Raw genomic sequence first — 7,874 nt, forward strand, 5'->3', positions numbered from 1 at the left:
CGTTTTTTATAAACGTAAACGAGGACGTTTTTAGAGTACTATGCTCTTACCTCTATAATACTCCTATAAAGTAAATATACTAATAAAATATATTAAGAATAATAAGGGAGCTAGTTTATTTATAGTGCCTATTACGCTATTACTTAAACCCCCTCCCGTACTTCCTAATAGCGAGCTTACTTTAGTAAACTCTTACGTATATAAAGTCTCTTACGCAAGTTAGTATAAAATCTATATAGGAGTAGATCTAAGCTTTATAAATAGATAAAATTAAAGTATAAGGTAATAAGATATATATAGTATAAAGGAAACAAGGCGCTACTAAAAAAGTACTTAGTTTATACTTTAAATACTACTTTAAAACGAAGCCCGTATTAAGTTAGCGGTATACTAATATTTTTAGCATAATAATGTACCTACTATACTACTACGAACACTAAACTACTACGAATATTATATTAGTACGAAGAGTTAAGGTCCTTAGATAGCTATATTAGTACGATTATATTATACGAATTACTATACTAGTACGAATAATATACTAGTACAATTAATATACTAATACAAATAGCATATTAGTATAATAATTTTAAAGCACCGAATTACTATACTAATATAAATAGTATATTAGTATAAATAGCATATTAGTATAAATAGTATACTAATATAAATAATATACTAGTATAAACATTTTAAGTAGTATACTAGTACAGTAGCTTTAAGTACTATTTTATTATTAGTATGCTTTCCGCACTTTAAAGTTCTAGTACTATTTTACTTTTTCGTCCCTAATATTACGGGATCGCGTACTAGGGTAGTATTAAGGGTATTACGATTCTAAGCTTTACCTAAACTAGGTCTCCTACTTCGAACTAGTAATAACTTTCTCCTTTATATAAGTTACGCTATATACTAAAGTCTTAGATATAGGTTATTTTTATATATATACTTTTTTTGTTCTATATAATAACTTCTAAATCTTATAGGAATAATCTTACGACATAGTTACCTATAATAGTACTATTATTAACTACGGTAGCTATAATCTATAAGTACGCCTTGTGCTTATTTATACCTCGTTATTAGCTAGCTATTTCCTATCGGCTCTAGAAATACGCCTCCTAACTTTGATTAAAATCGGCCTCTTCCCCGTCGCTTCCCGCGCAAATAGTTATTTATTAATATAAGCCCGACGCGCAATATAATCTTTAGCCATTTATAAATCTAATAAAACTTAAGTAATAGTACCTATCTTAGTACTAAATATTACCCCAAAACGACTACAATAACGATCTATAAATATTTATTAAGTAGTTTCGTCCGTTAATAAGCCGATTTACTACGCTAAGCCGTTTATAAATAATACTTTTTTAATATTAAAAAGGTCTATTAAAGTAGTAATAACTACTTAGTCACTTTCAACGTCTACAATTAACTCACTAACCTAATATATTTTTTACTAAGCAACTATTTTAAAAGCCGCTTTATAAACCTCTAAACACTTTTTTAAAACCTTAAAGTCCTCCTCTAACCGTAATTTCTTATTTTTATCTTAACTTATCCCGTTCCGAGGTAGGGACGCTAAGCGTTTATATAACCAACTAATAGTTTTTAAAAAGTTATCCCGGTTTTCGTCTAGTATTCGGCATATTATTAGCTATACTTCGAATCGTATCTAGTCGTTTTTACTATTAATCGGGGCTAGTTAATATTTTAAAAAGTCCCTATTACTTACTAAGGTTTTAAAATAGTACTACGTATCTTTATAGATTTATAAATATCGCTCTATTATAACCCGCTTATTCTCTAGGTCTATAGTTATACTAAAGATATCTACGCTACTTATAACTTCCGTAGTTAACCCGTCTATTTTTTTATTAATACGCTATAATCGAACATTAAGGTAATAAATAGTATTTATAATTATCTCGTTATATTCCTTAAGGACTTTTTAAAAAGCTTTAAATATCTACTTAATATAATATAAGCTACTATAAAATAAGACTCGAATTAATATAAATCGGTAGGATAGGTAACTAATATAGTAATTGTACCGAGACCTATCGAGATCGTTTTTTTATAACCCGATAAAGCGTCTAAGAAATCGTTAATATCACCCTATATAAACTCTATTTTTACCTAATCTCGGAAGCCTACTTTAAACTTCTCGCTAAACACGTTTATAGCTTTCTCAAAGTCGTTATATAACTAGCTATATCGGAGAATAGGGTTTTTAAAAAGGACTATTATAGCGGATTCTATTTCGATAACCTTATATAGCGCATCTAGGATCCGTAAAAAGGCCTTAAGCTCTACTTATAGTTAAGATAGGGTTCTATCCCGACTTTTATAGTAATTAATAGTCTCGATAAGTAACTTTATAAACTAAGCGGCTATTATAAGTAGCATAAGTATAAATATAGTAATACTTAAAGGGTCCGCTATACTTAAAAAACGTTACTAATATAGTACCGCATCTACTTATATTAGCTACCTCGCTAATATACTTTATAGGCGTAGCTAGGGAAGTTAATAGATAAGTAGTAATTTTATATTCGAACTCGGGCCTATTTTTTATAACAGGCTATACTTTAATTAGTATACTTAGCGCCGCGCCTAGCCTAGTTATATTATAGAGGCCGTGTAGGTATTACCCCGTAAGTAATACTTTTATAGAGTATAGATTAGCGGGATGCTATATATACTAATTATTCTTTTTATATAAAGGTTGCGTAAGGGGGGATTTAACCTTATACTTTTTTAGCGCTTAAGTACCTTAAGTATTTTAAAAGTTCCCGTTTTTTATAATTAATCTCCTTAATTATAGGTTTAGATTTGTTAATATCTAGACTATAGTAATACGGTAAGGATAGTACGGTCTTAGTAATAACGAGAGTTAATTATTTTATATTAACTTTATAAAAAAAAGGGAGTTCTAAAAGTGGGCTAGCTAGCTGCTAAATAATTAATTGAAGGTAACCCTTCTTATTACTTAGCTCGCGGGATTATATTACTAATCTAATTAGTACGTTATAGGTAGTACTTTATATTGGGTAAATAATAGCGCTAGAATCCTATACCTTAGCTATATTAATAGAAGTATCGGTTAGTCTTTTTTAATATTTTAACTACTACCCCTCTTTTTGCTTACTATTCTCCTCCTTTACTACTTCTATCTATTAACTAGATTTATTAGGTTTTTACTATACCTAAAGTAAAACTTTAATAGGTCCGAATTACTATTACTATTTTACTTCTTCGACCCCATATTTTCTTAACTACGTTACCTACTTATACTTTAATCGTTATTTTAAGTATCCTACTTCTATCTTACTATAATTACCTATACTTAATTAAAGTCTGCGCTAAAAAAAACGGTCACTTAATTATAATAGTTTAACATTAAAATAATAGCTATTTCTTATCTAGAAGTATACTTAACTAACCTTAAATAAGTAAGTAATTCCTAAACCGTATTAAGAACTATTATTAAAAGAGTATCTATTATATCTTACGATACAATAGATCTAAATACTCTAATCTTATTTTAAAAAACCCTTATTTATAACCGGCGCTACTACTAGCTACCGCGCTAGTCTTAGTAAAAATAATATTAAAAGCTTATATACGCTATTTAGAGGGCTATTAAAAACGACGCTAATACCTAAATACCCCTAGCTTATCTACAAAAGAGCGCACTTTAAAAAGATTATAATAAATTACTTACCATTATAAAAGAGAACAATTAATTAAATAGTATACTAGGCCGCAAAGGGGCCGATACTACAGTAATAATTTAAATAGAACTAGAGCATAGAGCGTCTTCTTATAAAAAAAATATCTTCCTTAACTCTTAGTCACAAATAATTAGTATCTAGTTCTACTAGCTCGGTAACGCTTAGCAACTAGAAATTAAAAAAAAAAAAGGCTAATTTATTTAATAACCCGCAATATAAAAACGTACTTATAACCTAAAGAGGCTTTATAAACAAACCCTCCCAAGACCTAATAAAACTAAGCATATTATAAAGACACTATTACGTAATTCTCTATTTTATAATAACATCCTTAATTTTATCTATCGTAAGGTTATATATAAAAAACGGAGTTAGGTTTATTTAAAATCTAAATTTACTAATCGTCCTCTTTACGGAGCTTATTACTACTTACGGCGCTACGGAGCTCGATTACTTAACCAAAAGTATAAAAAAAGGGTAAGAGCATTCGTTAGAACTACTTCTAGAGCCTCTTCTATATTTAATATAGTTTCTAAATAGCTCAAAGCTCCTCGTCCAAAGACCGCTCCTTATCTTTACTAATACTTAAATACGTCAATATCCTACTCCGTACTATCTCGTAATCAATATTAACTAGATATTATATCTTCTCTCTAAACATAAGCCTATCTAAAGGGTAATTATACATCTAAAATTAAAGATTTATACTATAAATTCCTAAATAGCCTCAAAGGCTATAAAATTATAGCTTTTACTCTATAAATACTCCGTAACGGCTATTAATATATTAAACTCCCTAAAGTAGCCGTATTTCGGATAGTAGTAGAGGCTCTATTAGTGTTTAGGTAATTTAAAGTATTAGTTTAATAACTCGAGGCTTATAAAGCGACCGCTACATAGGGAGTAATTAAAAGTCTTAGTAACGGGATCTTAAAATTTTATAATAGCTTCTAAAGTAACTTTTATAGCCCACTCTTATAGTTATTTCGTAAGTACGCTATTTAGATTACGTTATTTAGCTACTTAAAAAACTCTAAGCCGAGTTAATAGTACTCTTTCGTATACTCCCTCTTCTAAATAATTAAAAACGCTAGCCGTAATTATATATAATTTATAATAAAAAAGGTAGGATGTGCTATTACTACGGTGCGCTCTACTATTATAATATTATATAAGTTAAGCCGATTTTATAATTTATAGTTTAGTAATAAACTATTTTAATACTATTTAAGTCTTAGAATGTTCGGTCGCATAGATCATAATAAAAGTATTTATTTACTTTATACTCCCTAAGTACATTTTTATTATTTAAAACCTCAGAATAAGAGTCGTAGTTATAATAATACTCGGGTTCGTTAAAAAATAAATCCGCCCAGTAATTTAGCGCAGTTATATACTATTTAATAACTCGTTAGTTATTATAATAACGGTCATAAGTATCGTATTCGAACTTAAGAGCTAAGTAGGACTTAGTAACTATATACTAATCGCAAGACCTCTATAAAAGCTATATTTAAAAATAAGTAACGTAAGTAAAATTTATTACTAAATTTATATAGTTAGATAATAATAAAATAAGAAAGATAGTTTTTTATATAATTATAAGAAGAATGTGTAAAAAGATATATAATATATATTTAGTTAGTACTATATTTAAGGGATATTTTATATAATAAACGTGCCGCAGATAACTTTAGTTTAAAGTATATTATAAATCGCTTCGCGCTTAGTTATAAAAAGCGTTATACCCGCAATATTAAGATATACTACTTAATTATTTTCGGGTTCGTAACGGGGGCTTAGTTAGCCTCTTATAGCTATAGTATATAAGACGACGATAATTATAATAGTTAAGTATTATAATTAATATAGAGTTTTAAGGTTAGAGGGCGCGGTTTTAGTAATACTATATTATGAGTAGATCTATTTACTATTTATATTATAATACCCTAAATTGTTAATAAATTTAGAAAACGATGCGCGAACTTAATAACTACTTATTAAGTGTATAATACTAGAAAAATAGGTAATTATTACTAAAAAGCCGAATATTAGTATATAGATACTAGTATACAGATATTAATAAATAGAGAGTATATTAAGTAAGCGCTACTAGTGTCTATATAAGCTCCTCTAGTTATATAGACGCTAGTATATTTATATTAGTATATTTATAACTAGTATATAGGTGCTAGTATATATTAGCTAGTTTTATTTTAATAAGCTAGCTCCGCGCTACTTAGTCTATTCTAATTCCGTTTGTCCCGTACTAGCTAATTAATATAATTTTTATTATGGCTTAAGATATAGCTCGGGTTAATATATATATATAGCACATGCCCCCCTAATTTATCTACTTTCTTTATTCTAGGGTAGTAAGGTAGAATATAGTAAATATTTACTGTACTTAATAAATATCTTTAGAGATGTGAGGTAAAAAGAATTTTATAGAGCGAGCTAGGGGGAATAATTGAGTATATTTCTAGTTTTTAAGTATATATTTAGTTTAGCTATAATTAGACTTAGTTAAGGCAAACGCCCGCAACGAGCTATTAATAACTATATAAGTTCTTCCTCTTATTAATACGCGGAGGTATATAAATAGTATAAAAAATCGGAAATATTATATACTTCGTAAGGTAAATTAAGAAAATTAATATCTATTTTAAAAATAAAATAAGATATATATAATACTATATAACTAGCGTACTAAAACTAGCATACTAAAACTAGTATACTAAAACTAGTATACTAAAACTAATATACTAAAACCTGCGTACTAAAACTAATATATTAAAACCTGCGTACTAAAACTAGTATACTAAAACTAGCGTACTAAAACTAATATATTAAAACTAGTATACTAAAACCCGCATACTAAAATTAATATACTAAAACCCGCGTACTAAAACTAACGTACTAAAACTAATATATTAAAACTAGCGTACTAAAACCCGCATATTAAAACTAATATACTAAAACCCGCGTACTAAAACTAATATACTAAAACCTGCGTACTAAAACTAGCATACTAAAACTAATATACTAAAACCTATATAAGACGTAAATAGTCGTTTTAATCCGTTCGTAGTATTATAATATAAAAAACTATTTATAATATACTATATAAAATATAAGTAATAAAATTAGAATTAATTCTTATTAACACGAGTCTATTCTCTATTTTACTCCCCTTAACTACGATATATTCCGTAATCAGTAAGTACTATCTTTCCCACTCGCCTTATCGCATTATAAACCACGTCCATTAGCAATAACGTAACTAAACTATACGTTTAAATAGCTTAGCACTATGTACATACTATAATAAGGATTATCTCCTAAGTTGCATCGTAAGAATATATTAAGACTTAGTGGTATCTCTAGGAAAGTAAAGCTCGTAACTAGACTACGTACCTAGCATTACTTCTATAGTTATTTACTAAGTTATAGGTTATATAAGGTATGCGTATATAATAACCGGCTCTATTATAGGTTTTAGAAAGTTGGGTTTAATTATATTTTACTAGCCGTAGTTATAACTAGTAGATAATATTATATATAATACGGCTAGACTAGATAGCGTAACTAGAGACCGTTAGTAACATATTAATCTTTAGGATCGGATAGTTTAGTAATAAAAGTACTTAATTTTAAGAGAAGTAATTAAACTAATAAGGTACTGGTCGGGTCTCGTCTATATATAAATCCTCGCTAATAAGTATTATAAACGCTAACTCAAAGTATTATATCCTTTTTATAAATAGTCGCTTAAGGTCTTGCTACGGTAAGTTTATTAAAAGCGCAGAGGGGATAGTATTATTAATACCCACGCAAATTAAAGTACTTACGTTATATACTAGCTCTATAAAAAGTTAGGCCTTATAGTAAGTAAAAGACGGCTCGGTAACCCCGTAGTAAAGATAACTCTATCATTTATATATAATATAGTCGTACGGTATAGTATATATAGCCTAGCGCATTAGTTAGGGCCTTTAGTAATAACTTAGCTATAAAGGAATTATTTTAGTAAATCTAATTTTATAATATTTACGGTCCTTTTGGCTCCGAAATAGGTTTATTAATTATAAAGCTAGACCGTATAAACCTAAAACGTTTAAAATAGTAATTGTAGGT

The sequence above is a fragment of the Colletotrichum tamarilloi genome (genome assembly GCF_030869305.1).
Source record: "Colletotrichum tamarilloi strain Tom-12 chromosome Unknown Scaffold_205.1, whole genome shotgun sequence".
NCBI classification, from domain to species: domain Eukaryota; kingdom Fungi; phylum Ascomycota; class Sordariomycetes; order Glomerellales; family Glomerellaceae; genus Colletotrichum; species Colletotrichum tamarilloi.